Source organism: Parus major, chromosome 2 (genome assembly GCF_001522545.3).
Source record: "Parus major isolate Abel chromosome 2, Parus_major1.1, whole genome shotgun sequence".
NCBI classification, from domain to species: Eukaryota; Metazoa; Chordata; class Aves; order Passeriformes; family Paridae; genus Parus; species Parus major.
The window spans coordinates 9612799-9635884 of record NC_031769.1 but is presented as its reverse complement, the minus strand read 5'-3'; the positions used below and the strand labels follow the sequence as shown (position 1 = coordinate 9635884).

Here is a 23086-nt window from a genome sequence, read left to right as displayed (position 1 = left end):
CACCACCACACAGGAGCACAAAGACAAACAGAAAAGCCCTTGTTCACACGTGTCTGGCAAAGAAGAGTCCCCACAAGGCCAGGGCCTGAGAGGGAGAGAGCTTCTCAGACAGATCCCAACAAGGGAAATGCTTTCACTGGAGACAGCCTGGCACCAACTGTGCTCAGAAACCAGGGTGATGATGGGATGATAGCAGGACCTGCATAAAGCTAAAAACCAGCAACAGAAAAATTCTATGGGATGATTCAGGCTAATTCGGAAGGATAAAACATTATCTTCCACTGGGTCAGGTCCACAAGTTGATTCCATAGCAAAATCCTACAGTTCAAACCATAAATGGATGTATTTGGCCAGTACACTCAATACTGGACTTATCATAGGATACACAACTCCAGGGTACTAAATATCATTCAAGCCCCAGAAAAATATTTCATTTCCAAAGCTCATAGATAACCCTTCAATAAGATACTAAGACCAGGTGACTGGGTAACTAATTTTCACTAGTGTAATTCCTAGCATCCTGCAGAAGTTGACTTTTTTGTAAGATCTTCCAAAGAACTTCAAACGCCTGCCCACAATCTAAAGCTGGGGGAGTTGAGTCTTTGAAAGGTTAAAGGGCTTGTCCAAGATCTGTAAATAGCAAAGACAAATCTCCAAGCTCCATCTCTCCTCCCTTACTCTACCATCATGAGTCAGAAATAATCCTGCACCAGAGCTTTATCCCAGGGATTACAAAAATTATTTTGAAAGACTACATATGAGAAAAATACATAGATCTAAAGTTCTGACATGAATTCTAAATAATTAGATTTTAAGAGAAGTAGAATTTCAGTTCAATTCTCTGCTCCAGTTATAGTCTCTCTTCTAAACATCAACTAAAAGAAACTCATTTCAAAATAACCAAGGTGAATAAACAATCTTTTCAGCACAGCAGCAAATCAGGTAGATGGATGTCTTAAAGATATGAATTCCAAGTTTCACATCTCATTAGTGCCTACAGCCCTCCAGTCTCAATCCTGACAACAGCCAATAGCTTTTATGAATAAGCATGTTCTGGAAGAGACGCTGGACTACACGGCTGATAAACAGACAGATAAGATGGAACAGAAATACAAAACGTCAAACATCCATTTACCACAGGTACCAGCACAGGAGCCTGCAGTAATGTTTATGCAGATAGGAAAGCAAAGATCAAAAAGAAAGCTATGCAAATAGTTTGGTTCTATCATTTATTATAAGATTTTGGCTTTGTAAATATAAATCAAATATAAATGTACAGCACTGCCAGGGAAATAAATTATATTAGAAATCTATACATTAATATATTCTAGTAAACTAGTCTAAGGAACAAATCTAGCTATAATTCAGTCAAGAATCTGTACGGAACCATACTATTAAATTTCTATGGTATGTGAAGAATAAAACAAGTCTCAGCAATACAGTTCTTCAAATCATACTAAAAGCAAAATGACTGCAAAATCCCAAAGCAATGTTACTAATTTATCATTGCTACAGCTTAAGAATGTAGCCACATCACATAAATTGCTTCTCCCTCATGTAGTATCTTAGAATCACTATATTTGAAAAAAAAAATAAAAATCCGAATCGTATTACAAAGAGACTGCACTTTTATAGCACAGGAGGTAGCAGACGGTGAAACAAGAAATAATATAATGGCATGAAGAATTATATGCATTTTGCACTGGACTTATCATTTATATGATAAATAACAAGTGCACAAAAATCTGAGACACTCGATTGTTTTTCTTGAAGAAAAAAATCTGTTTGGTATAGGGCAGCTAGTTGGAAGAAACAGATTTTTCAGGAAATCTGAAATGAAAGTAGGCAGTAACAGCTAAAATGTATCTCATGCTACAAAATGCCTTCCTGACCATTTTGGGATGTTACAAGGTGTACAACTACTTCAATTAAAAACAGGATAAAGATATTCAGAATCCTAAACAACAGCTTTGCCTTCCCTGGATCTCATCCAAGAAAGAGTAGTAGATTTCATCATTTTTTTCCTCTCATAATTAAAAAAATGCTGGATTTCTCTTCCACTCAATTATATATTTTTCTACAAAGCCTTATTTTCAAAAAACAAGAAGGCAAAGAAGAAGGGAAACATCAGGGCACCAATTTCCTTCAGGTAATTCATCACATTGATACAATTTTGGTACCCTAAATTCTATTTCTCCCACATTCATGACCTCCTCACCGCTCTTCTCCCTAGCCACAGTATCTGAGTACTTCTCTGTTGAATTCAGTTTATTTTAGACATTTTCCCACAACAAGAGCCTTCTCAGTTGTCCAACTGATTTGCTATAAATTTTCTTGGATTGTAAGCCACCTCCCTGACATCCTCCCCTCTCCTTATATCTTGTTTCCTGCAGTCGTGGGAAAGGGATACGAGATGTTTCATCTGTGCTCTGACTGATTTTCTTGAAGGTCCTTATTGCCTTTTAGTTTCCATTTGCCAGCATCTCAAAAAGCCCAAAGATTTTGTAAAAAGCAGCATCAATCAATAAACTACAAATATTCTTTTATATCACCCCAAAACTGCTTTGAAGTTTTAGTGCATTTAGTGAACATGAAAATACTAATTAGAAGGAATAAAAAATAATCGGTCTTATTTTTTTAATTGGCCACAGCTAACAGTTAGAAGAAAGCAAACAACAGAAATACATATTGGAAAGCAAATCTCATTATTTAAAAATGTAATAGTTCTTTTTACTGGAAGTGTTTTAGCTGCTGTTTCAAGTAAGCTACATGAGGAAATGTGAGAATTATAGTCTCCATGTATTCAATTTTTACAAATATAAATCAGTAATTTTAATAATTTATAATCCTAGACAAGAAAGTATTTTTCTCAGTCTACTTTCTCTTGTTTTACTTTAGAAAAGGAAAAGCTTGTGTAAAATATGTGCAACTATTTTTCTGAGGAAGAATTAAAACAGACTGCCTGACCTGATAAGCCCTCTGGAAGACTCAGCTAAAAGTCTAAGAAATAGAAAAGCTGAGCTGCAGGAAGATTGCAATGACTATTCTGGTACTAAGTCTCCTGTCACATGTGCCACTCCCATCTTTTTTAAGCAGAAATGACAATGCATGGCCAGTTGCTGACAACCAGCTTCAACAGTATAGCCGATAAATTTGTTTAAGAAGGTCTGTCCTGCAGGTATGTCCAAGTTCACTTCCTGATAGTGCTACAGGCTTGCTGAGACACCAGGAATGTTTCTTAACTGGTTAAAAAAAAAATCTATTTTCTTGAGATTACATAATTTTTTGTAAAATGGGAAAAAAGCCAACATACACATGCTGATTACTGAACTCTCCAGTCACTCTTGAACAAGGATATTCAAATTCCATGGGTGAATACTCAGATTCCATGAGTGAACATTTCTGTTTAATTATACTAAGGAAGAAATCCAAGAGGGTGTTTCCAAGCATAGGACTCATGTTCAACAGCACAAGCACCCTCTGAGCTGAAGCCTGAAACTTGACAATTTCTGTAACAATATTCAGTTCTCTCAAAAGTTCTGAGGGCAGCTCCAGACTGTATCACAGTGAATGTCTCAGCTCACTGATGACAACAGAACTTCTGATGTCACAGCAAAAAGTAAAAAATGGGCTATGAGCAAATGTAAATTGAAATACATTTCACTATTCCCAGAGTCGAGACATTCACTCTGAATGAAAAACTAGCAGCACAGCACTGGTAAGAGAATTGCTAGTAAGATTAGTTGCCTCTTGGTGAAGATTTTAAAGGAAGCTATTTCTCTTGAGGAAAATGATGCAACTTCTCATGACATTCCTCCCTAAGTTATAAGCTGTTTCTCAATTTCAAAGTAACATTAATTTAGTTACTAAGTACAAAATTTGCTAGTTTTATTGTAGCACTTTCTTTAAAACTAATCAGAATATCACAGCAGCAAATGTTTTTCACTATTTCTAGGACCTAAACACAATACCATTTCCTCCTACTATGGGGGAACCAGCAACTTGAAATTCCAGCCATTTTTACTGAGCTATTAAACAATTTAGCATATTAAATCTACTTGCTGTTTTCTTTTGCACTTGTTTTCATTGTTATCAATACCACCTTCTCTCCATCTTATCTCTTCTTACTTCTAATTTTCTATTCTTCTAGCGCTAAAAGTATTGGCATATTATCTTTATCCCTTTTTGCCTTAGAAGCAGACCTGTTCAGAGAATGAAAAGGAATTGTACGCCTTAGCAACTGTTCCCCCTCTAATTTATACTCCAAATGCCTCGTAATACAGCAAAGTGCTGATACTGCTACTTTATAGGGAGGAAACCATGGCATAGAGAAGTATATTCAGAATCTGTTACAAGCACAAAAATGAGACTGGTAAATCATTGCAGAAACCTGATGAGTTACTCTCACCAGCCCATGGTGGGCAGGCACAGATCCTGGCTCACAATATTTCAGGTACAGATCTCAGGAGGCTGCCTGTCCTGTACCTGGCAGCAGGGCCGTGCTGATGCCATGAAGGCTGAATAAACTCAGATCACTGGATTTGGAAGAAACCAATTAACAAGGGTCGCTGAAGCAAACACCAGCCTAGCACTCAACACTGAGACAAGTCTCAACCTCCATTTAGGGAGCTCTCAGCTATCCAAAGCACGGGGTATAGGAGTTTTGGGCTCATATCCACATAGGAATTTTAGTGTGCAATCTCCACAGGGTGAGCCAGTTTGGCCATGTTTGCCCTACACAGTAAACATTTAAAAGCAATCACAATACGTGTGATACAGACATCATGTCAGGTTCCTCCATCTGAAACGCTCATGTCTAGATCCTACAGCCTGGCTTCCAACCCACACTTACCCAGACTAGCTGTGTGCTGCCATCCTCACACTAATACTGTGGCTTAAGTGGCTTTTTACTCTTCCACAATCACCTCCCTCTAGACATATTTGTAGAGATCATAAGAACCACAGGGATTGATCAAAGACACATTTACTGAATTCCTGGTGTATGACATGAAGCTATTCAATGAAGCTACTCAAATATACAGGATACTCCAGGGTTAAAGATGGAGAAGGTAACATAAGTAACCTTATATAATAATATATGAAACATAATAGTTTCAGCCTCTCTGTTGGAACACCAATGTCAACATCTAATTCACAACAAATCTAAATCCTAGCTTATTAATATAAGCAGGCTGTAAATAAAAGCAATAAAGATTAGGTATTTTTACTGACTCAGCAAACAGACCTGCATGTTTCAACCATATGCCTTCCCCTCAAAGACACCTGTAAGGCCCACAAATACCAGTTCTTTTTCTAAATCAAGCTCTGACTAGAATAACTGACTCTGCTACAAGGAATCTGGAGAATTTTTTAATTTGAAGAAAACATTAAGTATCCTGAGCGTTTTTGTTGTGCTGAAGAGAATGAGTCCTAAAGAGAAATCTTTCCTTAGCTTGGGGACACTAAATTAGTGTTGGCTACTTGAATCCTTGGAGGCAAGGGTCTCTAGCCTTTGGGATCAGGAACAAACCTCAGCTGAGCAAGTTATAGGAATTAATTTAAGGAAAACTGACCACACATCTGTTCTCCTGCCTGAAAAGTTTGCTCTAATCCACTTCAGTTGATGGGGTAGAGAAAAGCAAACAAACTGGGCTGAGAGCTCTCACAGTACCTACAGCAGACATTCCTCTACAGTTAATTTTGAGAAAACAAGGTGACAGGAGTGGTAAGTACTCCATGGTGAGTAGCAGCTGGATAAGGTTATTAGTGTTTTTTCTGCAAACCATCTTGGCAGCAGATCTCATAGCTTTGAATGTTTTTATACCCACAGCACTCTGTAAGATATGGGGTTTTTTTGGTTTTTGTTTTTTGAAAAAAATTTTTTTTTTTCTTTTTACTGTTGGAGAGCCACTACACAAAAAGCTGAGTCTGGAAGGCCTACTGAAGGTACCCAACTTCAGCACCACAATTGACATGGTGTGCAGTTCAGGAAGTCTGATAAGTGGTTTTTATGCTTTGTGCTCTGCAAGATCAAAATAATTACACTCAATAACTAACAGTGTCCAGGCAATTCTGCTGTAAATAGTCCTGGGCACCTCCAGTTAGCTTATAGTCAATGCACTATTTTGGTGACTACGTAAAACAGAAACAGTCCCAATCACAAATTTCTACTATAGACAAAAATAACATGAGCACATTAAGCTGCTTTCCCCTGTCACCCCTGATGAACTTCATATGGCAACCAGACCAAAAGCCCCCGCTGAGCCCCCGAAGCTGAATGTGAAACGGAAATATCACAAAAAAACAGTGCCAGCATCCCAGAACATGACTCACACTGCGTAAGTACCAAATCACTACATTTAGAAGATTCTCATCTGGTTATTTTGTGTGGATAGATCAAGCACTATAAAACTCCATTTGCTGAAGGAAGCAGACTGAGCACCAGGGCTCCTCCTCACTTGGTAGTTGCCTCCTGTGCTAGTTAACTTCAGGCAAGTCACTGCATATCTCTATACTACCATTTCCAAATGCAAAACTAATTACACTAATCCCTTTTCTGCAACACTTAAACATCTATGGATGAAAATAATTATCCTAGGAACTATTTATGTTTATTAGACCAAAGAAGTAAAATAGTGCCTGGAAAGCCAGGGCCAAGTCTCTTCTGTCAATCTGTCCCTCCTGACAAGTATAAACTCTTAAATACAGAAATTACTACAAAATGCTGTTTAAAATTGATGGACCTTCCTGAGCAGAGTAAAATGGGGAACTGCTAAGGGAAAAACACTGAAACAAGAGAAGGAGAGATGTAAACTGTCCTAAGGGCCAAATTTTCAAAGACATCTGAAAACAGATATGATGTCCATACATGATGAGATTTTCAGAACCAACATTTATTCAAAGTCCTGCTAACATCAATTGCAGCTAATTAGTGCTGCCTTTGCAGACAACTGCAACTTTAATCATTCTGATCATTGAAAATCTGACCCCAAGTAAACAAACTAAAACAACACTGTTTAATGTTGCTTGTATGACTATTGTGGAAAAATTCTTTAGATAGAAATGTGACTTTTAAACTGCAGTTTAGCAATCCATAATTGCTAATGAGATCATGTGCTGTTTTGTCTTGTGATAATTTTTTCCTATTAAAATCTTCTTTTTTAACCTAATAAGCACATCACCCGTTTACGCAGCTTCATTGTTCAAAGTTTAAATTTACAGCTAAAATAAAGAGAGGTTTCTTACAAATTGGTAACCAGAATTCTTTCAGACATTAATTCTTCATATATATTCAAACTACTGGGCTACATATATGTCCTTTCACTACAGACCAGTCTCTTATCTTTGCAATGAATAAATATATAAGGTACTGACTGCCACCTTTGGTTTCCTTCCAACCAAAGAAAGAAAATTCAGATAAATTAAAAAATTCTGAGGGAGAACAAAGTAATCAAAATAGAAAACATTTATGTGAACGAAACATATTTTTTAAAAGTTGCCTATTGGTAAATCAACTCTTTTTCTATTTTGAGTGCACTAGTACAGTTTATCATAGTGACTTCAACAGCTACACCTGGCCACTAAGCACCTGAGGGCATGGAATCTTTTACAGAAACCATTCTAAGAGCACTGACAATACATGGTGAAGCTACTGATGGAACTACAGATAGCATCACCTTCAGTACCTCAACTATTTCTTAAAAATGTTTTATGCTCTAGAGAAGTACTCTGTAGTGACAGTGGGAGATTCATCTTAGCTGTCTGATTGCAAATTTTGACAGTCTCCAACTGACTTCAACAGTCTGTGTGGAAATGGCTGAACTGTTAAGCCCCCAGAAAACACACAATGAATAGCCTGAAGCATTTAAATGTGTGAATATAGAAATAGACAATCCATGACATAAAAGTATAAAATAACAAATTCTGCTTTAGAGGTAGAACACCAGCAATAAAATTTTGAGTTTAAAGAAAACCTGCTGATTAAAAAGTAAAATTCTACCATGATTTGACACAGAAAATGAAGAATGTTATTCATAAGAACATATGTGTCTCCTGCAAAGGCCTCTGAGGAAGTGGCCTTGATGAAAGCAGAAGTAGTAAACACCAAGCCCAAGACCTTAATGAGGCTAAGTGAGAATTCAAAATCTTTTAGCCTTAAGCAGATATTCCATAACAGCTTTAATAAATGATACGGAAGGAGAAAAAAAGGTAAGGAGCCACGTGGATCTTATTACCATAATCTGCAGCATGTGGATGCTGGATGGCTTTCCTCGTTGAAGTATTCCTGATTTTTTTTCATAGGAAGAAATCCACAGATGACAAAAAAATCCAACTAGACAGACACTAAAGTGGGTAAGATACCTGTCTGTTTCACAGCACTGACAGATGGGGCTTCAACCCTTTCACTTACACACAACAGGTTGGCTGCTGTCACAAGGGCTTGTGATGACATTTTTACTGGGTTTGATACAGAAGAACAAGGTAAAATTATTTAAGCTGGGTTACACAGAAAAATTCTTTCAAAAAACAAGGCCAAGCCATTGAACAGACCAAAATTAAAAGAACAGCAGTTTTCAGAAGCCCATACATTGTTGTTTTTCTGTTGCATAAAAACATAGTATATTATTTACTAATTTTACGAGAAATTAAATTATGTAAAAAGAACTACTAACAATGAGAAACACCAGTGTTAATATGTAAATTCTAGGATAGCTTCAAAATATTTTTTTTTCATTTCTAGTAAACCAAAGAAACCCCAAACCTCTTTTTGTGAACAAATTATTTGAGTTTGGTATGATTTAACTCACAAGTACTAGTCAAAAGCATTTTCCTGAAATTATTTTCAAAATGAAAACTGTTTTTCCATCTACTTCTAATATCTTTGTCTAATGGGGTACATACGCACTGTGGATGAAGCATCTCTAAACAGACAAGTTATTTTTGGATGAACACTGCGACAGTTCTTGTAAATATTAGACTGCTATGGTTATGCAGTATGGTCTAATACTGGATTATTTTGATCTCCTCTGGAAATCCACTCCAGGTTAATATTGACTATTAATATCAATCAGCTTTAAGAGCAAGCTTGCAGCTTTGAAGTTCATATTTCTGCAAAATAACTCTCCACAACAGGATGTGGCTTGGGTTCTTTTTTACCTACCTCTTCAGTAACAAAACAGCAAGTGCTTCCTACTGTAATTTAAGCAGGATTCTGAGAGACTGAGTGGTAAATGATAAAATGTGCCTTTGTATGTAGCAGAGAAACATTTCCGTGCCAGCAGATGATTGCCACGTGCAGATCTGTGATTGCCTAAGTCCTTTTGACATCACCACATAAACTGGCTCCCACTCCCTTGTTGACACACATGTAAAATCCATGCCTGATAACCTTGTAAAAATATATACAGTTTAACTACAATACAAACAAGCATTATTTCTCCTACCAGTGAATTATATCCATTCCTGCTGCACAATATATCATATTTTTAACAGTGCACACTACTCAGCAACTTAACCCATTTCATAAACTCTGAAAACCTACCTCTTCTATGAATGCTATTACTGAATATGCCACTTCATATTTTTTCTGTATTGTATCATGCCACACTATACTTACTCATGCAGAAATACCAAATGTAATTTGGAGCAGGGATTTTTCTAACTTTTTTTATCCTGTGCTGTTGTTTTATAAGTTTCCAAGTACATACGCATTCCTATTTAAATAAACAACAGTAACAAAATCCAGATGAAACTCTACAGAAATGTAGCTACTCAGAATGTAATTAGCCAAACTGGAATTTGTCCAGGGCAACATCCCTACTCTTGTGGAAAACACCAACAGATCATACAAATGGCTTGAATGGGTCAAAATTTTAAGTACATAAATACACACTTTAAATTAAATTTCCAAACACAATGCACCATCATCTATCACTTTCTGATTATCTAGCTTAGCTATCAAAGGTGCCAGAGCCTCATTAGCAAACACCATCTCAAGGCTACCTCCATTGCAGCCTGCTGGGTCTGAGACGCAGGAAGTGAAGGTCATCATTTAAATTCAAGACAAAGCGACTGTAAATCAGCACTTCTGCCCAATGTGGGGCTCCTGCGACAGCGGCTCACCAGCAGCTCTCCACCCGCTCTGGCAGCTCAGTTAATTTCATTAATTCAGGGGAACTCAGAAGAAACATTGGAAACCAGGGCTGTAAGCTGTCAAGAGCTCTTTTTGTTTCTTAAATTTAGCAACGTCCATGTGAAAAGGTTTGATACCCACTGCAATATTGCACTTCATGTATTGTTTGATAATCATCTGGTCACCACACCCACCAGAATGGGCTGAGCTCAAAGGATGCTTGTTTGCTCTCCTGCCAGGACTTCAAGCCTTCTTTAACACCCTGTCCTTCAACAGTTCCTAAACCACAATTTAGTCACCCAAACCCAATTTTAAAGGGCATCTTCAGCTCTTCAAAACTCAAAGTATGTTGCATTAACACTGAGACTTTGCTTTTATTGTCACTGAATTCTTATTTTCCTTTGACATCCTGTGGATTTCAGCACCTTTCTTTCTTTAACCTCACCGAGTTGCCTTCCATGACTGAATTGCCTATTTACTGGTAAAGAACTACACAGTGAGGACACAGCACATTCGTCTGAGTTTGCAGCCCTTTCAATGTTCTTCCAAAAGAAAGAGAGCAAAAGTATCAGATCCCTATTAAAACTGCCTCACTGAGGTCTTACTCAGCAGTGGGATGGCATTCACTAAACCTTTAGTCAAATTCCTCCTCTACTGTTGAACTCCTCTTGTACATAGATCATGACATTACTCCAAAAGAAGAATGACATCCTAGAATGCTCAAATGAAAGAATAACAAGAAGTTGTACCAAAATTGTAAAAAAATAACATAATCATAATAAAGCAGAGGAGCTATTAGAAGTCAGAGAGTGAAACCACTGAAAATTCGCTAATTAAGAACACACCAAATAAGATGAACAACTGACTCTCTCCTCTGTTTAGTCTCTCTGCTGAAGGTGCAGAGAGATACTTACCATGATCATGACTTCTCATCTGATGAAGCTTTCAGTACAGATCAGGAAAGCACAAGGAAATAGGCCAAGGGATCCAGACGCAAACAGATGGAATTGGCATGTCTGGATTCTGAGCCTTCATGGAACAAGAGGGAAATAGAGTTCCCATGTTCATACGAAACACGACTTTCTTGTTCCACCTGCCCTCAGACAGACAACAGTACCCCACAAGAGCATGAATTTCTCTTCTCATCTCTGCAGGAAAATGACCGAAATGCACATGGTGACCCTCTAAAGGTGACCCTTTAAAAACCATTGTGGCAAGTGCATCACTGCCTAAGAATTTACCATCTCTCTGGACAAGATACTTGCCTATTGCATACCAAGAGATTTATTTGATTGAGAGTAGCTCCCTCTCAGAAAATACAAGACACTTAAAAGCATCATGACATTTTCCTCTGCTTTTCACTGCCACCTATTAGCTGCTGTTACACTTATTTCCCTTCTTATGTATTTAGATTATTTGGTTTCTATAGTTGCAGCATTTAAGGCTAAGGTATTAAGTTTTCTAGTTAACGTTGACATAAAATACAAACTTCTCCCACTTTCTTTCATATGATTATACTTACAGAATAAGCCATTTTCAGAGTAATATTTAAATTCAGAAAGTTATTTGGGGTTATAATTTTAAAATGTGGCTTTCATTTTCATGCTCACAAACTATGTCTGTTGTGAAAATATTTCATACAAGCTGCTGCCTAATTAGATGACTTAATGTTTCAAAACTCTGTATTTTAAAGTAAAATAACTGCCAAAGGATATCAAAATCAGATTTTTCCCTTTGTTTGCTATGATGTGCTTTTTTCTACTTATATTATGTACAGAACAAAAAAGAGTTGAGTGATAAGACCATGAATTCACATTGTGTTTTCCTTTACAATGTTCATCAGTTAACTGGGGTGTTCATAGGTTGTTCACTTTTTTCCTTTCTTATTTTTTTCAGAAGTGACATTTAGAAGCCAATAACCCAAAGTGCATTACTGAACACTTTACAGTGCCCAATAGGTAGACGACCTAGCTGCACAGTGATTAAATGATTTAACTGTTAGATCAATGAATGCAGCATGAATTAAAATGGCTGCAAGCTTTTCCAGGCATAAGATGAGACCTAAAAAAAAAAGGTACCTTACTTCTTATTTCACATTTCAAAGAAAATGTAACCATTTCTTTTAAAAAGAAAAAAATACATGTTTTCCTGACAGAAAGAACACAGTTTTATTCTAATATATAATGACTAAACCATATATTTTAATTGTAAAAGATCTGACTACATTTTGCCATTCTCATACTGAATAACCTCACTCAAGAAAAAAAGCAGGCTGTGCTCAGGAAACATAATGGTGTTAGGATCTGGTCCAAAGTGAACTGTTATCTCACGCGTGAAGATAATGAATGTTAATTTAAAATAATGTTCTTTCAACTCCAGGGTTTTTTTCATACAATCAATCAGGCCTGAAAGTGTGTGCGTGCACGTTCTCTCTCGCATGCACTCTCTCTGTCACTCAGCCATGAACATTTCATTTTATATTCTCATTCCTAGAGATTCAGGAGAAAATTTTCTGCAGGTGCAAACTAATATTGGTCCACTAAAGTCAACAGAGCTGCACCAAATGACATTAGCAAAGTCAGTGGTCCTGTCTCCTGTGACAAGGGTGTACCTGACTTCCACTTAGTGCGCATCTCACAACAAACTCTCCCTTTCTTCCTTTCATATGTGCATTTCCCAGCTCTTGCTGGTACTAAGCAGACAACCACTACAGCCTTTCACTAACTCACCCCTCCAGGTCTCTTATCTCCATCATATCCCTCAGAGAGGCAGGTGTAAGATGGCTCTTTCCTGCAACCTAGGAAGAAGCTCTTGGAAAATGTGCAATGAGAAAGAGCACTGCAGCGGGAGGCTGCAAGGCATGTGGAGAGGACAGAACAGGCTTGACCTAAAAAGCAGTAGCTTTCAACATTACAGCTAAAATATTCAGTTATTATAGGAAAGAGAAATTAAAACATTCAAAAAATGGGAAAAAAACCAAAACTTCTACAACATGTGTTAAAACAGGAACCATAATCTAAATTACTATTGTTTGGAACAGTATGGGAAACAAGTATTCTGTAGCTTACTACCTCAGAAAATTGCCTTATTTTTGACATCTTTTTAGGAGACATCTGATGGCTGGAAACAAGACTCTGGATTACATGACATGCTAGTTTGATCAAGAAAGGCAGTTCTGGAAAAAGAGCCAAGCAGAAATTTGGATACCATTCCTTCCCACTGGCCCAGGAAACCCTGTAACTGCTTATCCACTAACTTGGCAGAGCAAACCACGTTCAGCTCCTCACTCCGTGATGCACCTGTACTCCAAGAATCTGCACCATTACACAGCTGTAGCTGATATTTATTGGTATTTCCTGAGCCTGTGTAAGGAACAAAAGTCCTTCATTTTATTAAAAGCTCCATGTTTTCAGGAATTAGTACTACAACTTAGGCTAATACTTGGTTGACTGGAATATGGGTTATTTTTATAATACTTTTTAAAACTACAGAGAAAAAGAATATTAGCATGAATTAAAAAAAAAAAACCCACAAAAAAACAAAACAATGAAACTGGCTCCTGGAGATGGTTGACTCTTAATCTGTATTTCCTAAAAGGTGCAAGTTCAATAACATGAGGAAATTTCATGTCTGGAACCAGAGAGAAGTTAGGAGTATGCTTCCAATTAGGAGGTATACAAAGAAGCCTTCTGGAAGACAGCAGTGTGGAAAGTGTGCAGGAAAAGGAAGAGTCTCTTTCTTGCAACAAATATTTCCTGCAAACCTATTTATTTCAGGTCAGAGTAAGCAGAAGATGAACACAAAGCTACAAAACTGAAAGACACAATTACAGACTGGCAGTGTCCATGTTTCTCGCTTTCCAGCACTGTCAGTCTATATCTGCCAGGTATGCATCAGCACTCTCCTTCAAAAAGTTATGTCAGTGAAACAAAACATTTTCTTTTAACATGCAAGCAAACAAACAAACAAACAACAGTTTAATATGGCAGCTTTTAAACAGCCTGATATTCCATTCTAGTCAGACTTCTAAGAGGTCGTATACCCTGAGTTCTCCATTAGCAAACTGTAAATCCCTTCTCACTGTTACTCACATTTTACTATGACCAAGAAGTTTTAAGAAAGATATTTTTATATGGTGAAAAAAAATATTTTTTTTTAAAATGTTAGTGCCAGAGCCAAATTATTCAGTGTGCTTTATTATATACAAATGTCAGCTTGCATGTGATGACTGACACTGAAGCTTCCTTAGGAAAGTCCATGCAGCCAGTTCTTAAGAACATCCTAAATTCTCAACTATAGTGAAGCTTAAAATGGTGCCAGTCTGGTTCCTGGGAAAACAACTAATAACAATTCTTAGATTTTCAATTAAAAAGAAAGAAAAAGTTTTCTGCAATTTTGAATGTTTAAAAAAGAACAGAAGCACAAAGTGAGGAGAACATTACCCTTTCTAAACAATTTGTTGCGTGGAGCAAAAAGGATTGCCTAAATTTGCGTACTATCCACAGGTAAATTATAAGAACGGGATGAATCAAGACAGCTTTCAGGATTCAGGTTTTTAATTTATCTTCTATGGTAAAATAAAATTAAAAATTGCTTAACCTGCTTGAACATTCACAATTTCCATAATTTTGAAACTATGTCAAAATACAGACTTTCCTGACATATTTGTTTTCTAGCTTTCCTGATGTAAAAATAAATATTTCTTCTCATAATATTATTGGCTTTTCCAGTAGGAATTTCTTCTTTTACCACCTTTATCTATAATTAAGGTTTTCTATAACACACAGGATTTAAGATATATAGAAAATGGCAGAAATCACTAACAGAAAAATATTATCCATGTCTTCTCTGTTCTTTTAATAAGCACTGTAAATTCCTTCAAAGATATGTAGGAAAAGTGCCTTAACTTCAATGGAAACAAGCATTAATGTAAAATTTAGCATGTGCAAAAAAACCCAAGTCATACTGTTGATACTGAAAAGGCATAAAAATGCTCATGTAACACTGCTACGTAACTCCATAGAATAATCAAAAATATAGCATTACATTAAATTTTATCAGCACAACTAATTTTGACTGTGTTCTTCCTTGAATATTGGAGTCATACGTAACGTTTTAATTTTTAAAGCTAGTTTGTGAAACTGAACTTATTCATCAGTATGCTCCAAGGCCTATGCATTTTCATGCCTGTGGGAAACAAGTGCTTATATGATCAAGGTCTCCATCATTATATTAATATTAATCTATGGGTAACAATGAATTTTCTGCAGTGAATATCAATTTTCATCAGTGAACAATCAGTGACTGTGTGGCCTGTGATTACCTTTTATGAAATAGCAATTCTTTTGTTTTGATTTTGAGCAAATTTGAACCTGGATCTCCTTCCCTAGTTGAGGGAAGGAGATTATGCATGAACTCTGGGTTTCAGCTTGTCTCTGAAGTCAATGACAGCTCATAAGACACTGATCACAAAATTAACAACCGACCAGAAGGAAAACTGGAGAAACCCCCCACCATTCTGAGCCAGAATTTCCACTTCAATTTGTGCATGTGAATGCACACACTGCAGTGTTATGCAAGGCACAGACACTGTCCTCTTCTGAAGTTTTCTTTTACAAGCAATGACACCAAGAAAATTGCAATAAGGCGCAAGCAGCCAGTGCAGACTTGGCTGGCGCTTGCTTTCTGACTTGAGAAGTATCTGTAATTGCAAACAGGTATCTGTAGTGTGAGATCCTCTCTTACTGAATGCATAAATGTTGTGTGAGACTGAACAGAAAATGATAGCATGCTAAGAACGATAAAGCTCTTAGATCAGTCTCTCAGATCTTAAAGATTTGTTGAGCAATAAACATATCCTACATACTTTTAATTTTTTTCACTGTGTACTACATCTAGCTACTCTGGGATTCTGCTAAACATTTTCTCTCAACTCCATTTTGTTTCACTTCATCGTTTTTCCAGAAGGTTCAAATAAAACCTAATGTTGACAGATTAAGAATCACTCTGCTAAAATTAGTAAACTAAGTGCCATGTCCCGTGAGTCACAGCACGCAACTCCCATCCAGCTCTCTTTAAAAGACCAGATAACAATGCCATGCCCTAAGTGCATGGGATCAAAGCACAAATACCCACTTGCCAAAACACTGCTTTGCTTGCCAAAACACTACACCTACTAGCAGAGTCTTACAGCCTGTAACCAAAACATCGTTAAGTCAGTTGCATTAAAATCATAGATTTGGATATAATGCAAGTTGGTTTAATATTTAACATAATAACAAATATTGGAGAAGTGAGAAGTAAAAAGGAGTATGTTTAACTCTTCTGAAGTTACTAGACCTCAAATCAATAGTATCCTATTATGGATAAAAAATTAAATAAGACAGTGAGCCCAGTTCTTTGCATGCAAAAAATGCAATTTCCAAAGAAAGGATGAAAGGGATATTACTGGTATTTTTGTTGGCATGTTTAAATTATTTTTTAATGAATAAGTGGATTATAGTACTTTAAATTTCACCATGTCTGGTGTTAAAATTGTTTGTTAAGAATTAGTGTTATATGATAGTATAAGTGATAGTTGTATAAAAACTCATAATCATGAATTCATGTTTTATTTTGCAATTATTTAATCCTGGAATTTAAAACTAAATATACTGTAAAGGTACATGCAAAGGTATTCTGATTTTTAGTAAATACGCTATAAACCATATTTCACTTATATTTTTTAATACATTTCTAATTTTGAAATTACAAACACTACTGTCTTTTTAATCAATAACATACTTTAAACTCAAATTATCTGTATTTTGGTAACAGACACCTTTTGCATTCTAGTGATGTGTAAAATGAGATATTGGAAGAAAATCAAAACCAGTCTTTTTGTACACAAAACTCTCAATAGCTATACTTTGTATTTATCTACATAGCACAGATACAGGATCAGGCTCTGATGGGATATTACCAAAGCTGGCTAAAATTAGACACCATGAGCTTTAACTTGAGTTCATGGGCATGTCAGTATGTATCACTACTGTGCCTGCTGTCACCTGCCCACAGGACTAAAAGACCCTGGTCATTTCAGGGAGAGAAAAAAAAAAGGAAAGAAATAAATATGAAGGAAATCTTACTAAAATGCTAGGTTTACCACTCCCCCTCCTTTATTTTTTTTTTTTCCATATAATTCAATATTCACAGCATGACAGAAATAAATAAAAAGAGTTCAGGCTTTCACAAGTTACTTGATGGTAGACATTAGTTTAAAGAGATTATAAAATTATGTTTAAATACTACAACTGAAAATATGGTGAAAAAAATAATGGGCTCAATCCAGCCCTTGTGTTTCTGGGAGCTGCATGTGGAGAGGCCTTGGAAACCAGATGGCCCCAAGTGCCACAGGAGCACACCTGTGCAGGCCTGAGGCCACAGTGTTTATTGTACTGTACACAGCCACTGGTGTCCATCAGTTACCTCCACTACACTCAGGAATGAAGAGCTTTGTGGAGTTTTCCACATTTGTTTTGCATTTCATATGCTCTCACCAATAATAAATAAAAAAAATCCTGAAAAATTGAGTCATTACGTCATCTTATAAACTACCTATTTTGTAGCCTGTACTCTCTTGACTGGAAGACTAAACCTTAGAACAATAACCCAATTATGAGCTAAATTTACATTCAACTGATGAAAAATGATCCAGAACCTGACAAGAATAATCTTTGTTCGCAATGTTCAGCACAAGCAACACTGACAGCCTAAAACGTATGAGCTATATAAAAGATGACATACACTGCACTGCCCAGCTACCAAGGGCACCATGCTCCAGGTACTACACACGTACTATGGGAGTGTTCACCACATCCTGAGACTAAACAAACCCAACAAAAAACAAGGCACAAAACCCTCTGCAGAAAAAGAACATGTTCCTACATCACTTCCTAAACAATCAAAGCAAGAAGGATGGCTAAACAAACTCCTATTATATGGAAGGAAAACCACTGCAATTAATAAAATCAGTGGTCAGAATTTGAAACAAATTTATTTATTTGCTGGATAAATATGAGAAAAAGAATTGCTCCAACAATTCTGATGTAACTTTTGAAAAGATCTCAAGACTACTTCATTCAGGAAAGCAAAATCTTGTGTGCATTTCATCAGTAATTTCAAACAATTCCACATTTTACAAACCAAGTTCATCACTCGAGTGAGGCACATATACCTTGCACAGATTAATTTTGTTTATAGTTCTAGTTAGCATTTGTAATGACCCACATTATGGGTAAAATACATTTTTATTGACATTTATGCTAATCTGGATCTAGCTAAAAAGTCATTTAAAAAGCAAATTAGAAATTTCCTGAAGATATCTTCATCATCACCTTGTCCTCTTTCAGAACTTTTAGCCTGGACTGATTCACACTGCCTGAAGTCTTCACACACTTGCAGAGATAAATGCTCTGAAAGACTGTGGAAGGCAGTTACTATGAAAATTAGTTACAGGTATGTCCAAAATTTGTGAACTTTAGCTGACTGAAATTGGATCCTCAATTTCAAAACATGTCTCCTAATTCTAAAATTCCCTCTCATTCTACAACTGGTTGAAATGAGACGATTTGCTAACTAACTAGACAATGCAGGCATCTACAGACACATTTAGATGCCTAAAATGAAGAAAACATCTTCAATGTTATCTTTTATCTATTTCCTTTTGAGGTATTTTATTCTAACCCAGTGACTGCAGATGACACAGTTCAGTGGTCCCCAAGCTGTGGTGCACTGCTAGAAATGCACAATGGTCTAGATGGAGCCTGAGCCACTTCAAATTAAGTTTGAGGCCAAATTCATAGTCCATCTACTCAGGGAGCACCACATCACCAACAGCACCCAGTATGTTTTATTTATGTGCAGGCAGAAATACCAGACACACTTCACAGCCTTTCACCATCTCACTTGCTTTGGAGATGACTTTAGGCCAAAAACATGACCCAGGCACTTCTGCTGCAGAAGCCTCAGGTATTCCTGAACAGTCCCTTCCCAAGGCAGGGGGAAAGCCAGGACACTTGAACAGTAGATGCCCACAGAATGCCTACTGCCTGCAAACAGTATGGACATACAGCACACCAACTACCAGTCACACATTGTGTGCACAGCAATTCCAGTAAGAAATTCTTGTCACTCCAATACTGCTCACTTTTTTTCTGACAAGTTATAAAGCATTGCTCTGGTTCATACTACAGAAGGACTATGTCAAGCTATTAAGAATTTTGATTTCTGGTGAACAAACTCAACTTGATTTTTTTATATTTATATTTAATACCTGCCAAGTGCTTGCTTAGATTTAAAAAACAAAAAAATCAACATCTTTAGAAGTGAACTACCCTGTAAAATTTTTGCTACAAAGCTTCAAACTATTGAAGTGTCTTCTTGCACATCAGCAAAGTTTTAACACCCCCTCCCAACGACCACAGACTCATGACTCCCCTTACAAAGCTGGCTTCAACACAAGACAATTTCCATCACATTATCCAATTCACGAGGTGGAAAGGAAGAGTCATTTTTCTCACTCAGACCTTTGCTACTGAACCCAATACCAAGTACTAGTTGCAGATGCAGAGACTGCCTTCCATAGCACAATCAACAGCCATCAACACAGTCACTTTTGTTTCCCCACTCACTAAAACTAAACTCACCATCAGCAAGATAAAGTGCTCTCTGTTGACCTACCCCATGAACCATTCCCTTTCCTCCTTTCCCCATCCAACTATCTGGCCAAAGCAAAGACGGTTTGTTTAGGCATGGAAAAGCTGGCATTTTAAGGCCATAAATCCACAGTGGGAATTAATTAATGCCATAAATCCCATAAAAGTGGAAATTATTTTGTGGGCACTTCCACTTTTATACAAAACATTAGTCAGCAAACAGTCGACTTCCCTAAAGACACACTCAAGAGTAGTTGATAATTAAAAAAAAAAAAAGTGGAGTGATGCCAGGTCCTTCATACAGAAGGATGAGGAACTAGAAAAACCCAAAGGAGTGCAACCTGAACCACAAACTGGCATTTCCCCTCCCATCTTCCCCCCTCCTCACACCTGTCTCAGCATTCACCCCTAAAGAATTAAACAATTTCCTACAAAGCCAAGAGAAATTAAAAAAAAAATCACCATTAAGTAGGATAAGAAAGCACTTCCCATTCTTTTCTACTGCAATAAGATCTTCTTAAAACTACAATAAATAGAATTATTCCTACAATACAGAGGCCATGCCAGATGCTTCCAGGTTAAATAATAAAATCAAAGAGCACCAAATTAAAGTTTTTTCACTCCTTTTCGTCTTGTCAAACCACCCCATCTCGAGCATCTGTAAAGTTCACAGAAGACCAAAAACAAATTCCCAAAGTCTGCTGGCTTCAGGATAAGCCCCAAAAAATACACAAAGTTTCACAAATCCTTAACATCAGCCTTTTACAGGGGGGCTGTTGTCTGGAACACACGGAAGGTCAAGAAAGCGCACCGAAGCTCCCCGTCATCCTTACCACGGGCACTCCCACACCCTACACTTCCATCCTTTCTCCGAAAGAAGAGGAGACAGGCCTCTGATCAGCCCCGAGGGAGGGGGTGAAGGCGAACACCCCACAAAGTGCACCGAGGGCAGTTATCTGCAGACACGGCTTCGGGGGTGCATACGCACAAAGACCCCCACAACGCAAACAAAAGCGAGCCCGTCGCGATTCCCCGACCCGCCGAGTCCGGCGCAGCCCCGGGAGGCCCTTCCCGGCACTGCCCCGGAGGGCGCAGGGAGCCGGAGGGGGGAGAGCGGAGAAACTGTCCCTTTTACCACCCGGGCGCTGCCCCGGAGCTCACGGGGAGGCGAGGAAGCCCTCGGGGCTGTGCCGGGGGGCAAGGCGACGCAGGGTCCCCGGTGCCCCGCCGGACGGCGAGGCCGTCCAGGCAGCGGGGGTGGCACCGCCCGCAGCCGCCGGGATAGGAGGGTCGGGGCTCCGAGTTCACCCTTTCCCCGTCCCCTCCCCTGCCCCCCGCGGGCACGGCAGCCATGGCCCCTCGCCCGGCCTGCCGGGCCCCGCCGTCTCTCTCCTGGGGAGCCTCGGCGCTGCCGAGCAGCTGCCATTACTCGGGCCAAGACCCGTCCTCCAAGCAGGCATCCCCCTCCCCAGCGAGGAAATGCGGCGGCGGCGGGGGTGTGTGAGCGAAAGGAAAGCGAGGGAGAGTGGGGAGCAAAGCGGTGGCCCCGCGAGTGGGAGAGAGCGGGGCCGGGGGGTGACGGGGCTGAGGCCGGGCTGCACCACACCCTGCCCGGCCTCGCTTCTCACGCGAGTCCCCGGCTCCCCCGCGCCCTGCAGGCCCGCGCGGAGCGCTGGAAGCGGCGGTTCTCTCCGGAGCGCCCCTCTCCCCACCCCACCTCCTCACGCCCCGGCCCTGGGGCTGGCTGCAACTCGGCACGGGGGGCGCGGAGGACCCGCCGCCGCCTCCCAGCCGAAATTCGACCGGGGAAGGTGTGGGGACAAAAATAATCGCCGTTAATAATCACACGCGCTCCGCCGCCGTCCCCTTCTCCTCCTCGGTTTCCAAGCGGGCTGCCAGATAATCCTGCCCACTCCGAAAAATGAAATAATAATAATAATAAAAAAATCCCGCCTTCCATCTCCCCCCCCGCAGCCCCACACATTTTATTATTAAGTATAATTGCTCCCCCCTCCTCACACGGCACCCCGCGGGGAAGGATTGCCCCCTCCCCTGATGCCCAGCCCTTCCCCTGTCCCCTCTCCCCCATCTCCTTGGAACAGTGTGTACATGATTTTGTAGTTTTTTTAAGGCGCCATGTTTATAATCCTCCATCATATTAAAAAAAAAAAAAAAATCCACCCAGCATGAGACACGGCGTCTCTCGCACCCCAAAGCCAGGGAGGCAGACACAGAAATATCCACAGGGCTGTAAATTCACCCCCCCTCCCGCACACACACCCCTCCTCCCCAGACTTAAAAGTCTCTCTCACCTTGTGCTGCTGGCGCTGCTTCTGCTGCTGCAGGGGGGGAGAAGTTAAGCCAGGGGAAACTTTTCAATCCCTTCCCCAGGCCGCTGCTGCCTCCTCCTTCCACATATTTTTCCCCTCAGAGTTTTATTGTGTCTGAATTTTCTCTCTCTCTCTCCTCTTCTGTCTGTCCACAGTTCAGGTTTCTGGGGTAAACAGGGTTTAGGATGGTGCTAGGGATATTTGGGAGAAGGAGAACTCTAGTGGTGTCTGCTGGAGTTGCTGTTTGTTTCTTTTATTATTTTTTTTTTTTTAATAATACATTTGAAACGGATCTTTAACTATTTATTATGTATGTATTTTGTCATACTCTTAGGTCTGGACCCTCTCTTGTTGCAGGGGGAAAATGTGGTGCTTATCCAGCCTTGATACATGGAAATCTCTCCTATCATGAAGTCCAACTTGGAGAAATGACAGATAATGGTTTTGAAAGTAGACACTCACCTTGAGCAAAAGAAACTAAACCATAGATAATCAGCGGCTTGTCTCAGGGTTGTCAATACCTTCTGAGCTGCAGATCACAGAACCATAGAATCATTTAGATTGGAAAAGACCTTTATGATTATTGAGTCCAACTGTTAGCCATACTTGCACTGCAGGGTAGGGAAATGAATATTAATACAAAACATGTAACTTTATAGGAACATATATATTTAAATAGCAAAAACATGTACATTTATATTTTTATGGAGATAAAAATATGAAAATATATTCTAAAGTTTCTGAAATTCTTCAGGAATTATTAAATTAATAAGTACCACACCACACAATTAACTTGACTAGAATTTTACTTTTATTAAAATATGCCTTTATTAAAATATACCGCAAGCTTATTTCTATAAACATTTATGCATGCAAAAAAATTCAGTCATATGAGTAGTAATTAATATTACTAAAATAGTAGAAGGAAA

The 23086-nt window shown here is 38.7% G+C and overlaps 1 protein-coding gene across 6 annotated transcripts in view; it reads right to left on the bottom strand.

Annotated features, from left to right (window-relative positions):
* ZMYND11 (zinc finger MYND-type containing 11) overlaps positions 1-22355 on the bottom strand; it is a 105267-nt gene extending 82912 nt beyond the window's left edge. For 4 of the 6 annotated variants that reach the window (XM_015617932.3, XM_015617937.3, XM_015617936.3 and 1 more), the window contains exon 1: positions 22140-22355. The gene's annotated coding sequence lies outside the window, so the exon portion shown is untranslated. Of the gene's footprint in view, positions 1-20660; positions 20836-21544; positions 21570-22139 lie in introns of those variants that run through there. The other 2 variants (XM_015617935.2, XM_015617934.3) reach the window with 2 other exon arrangements.
* Between the last annotated feature and the right edge of the window lie 731 nt (positions 22356-23086).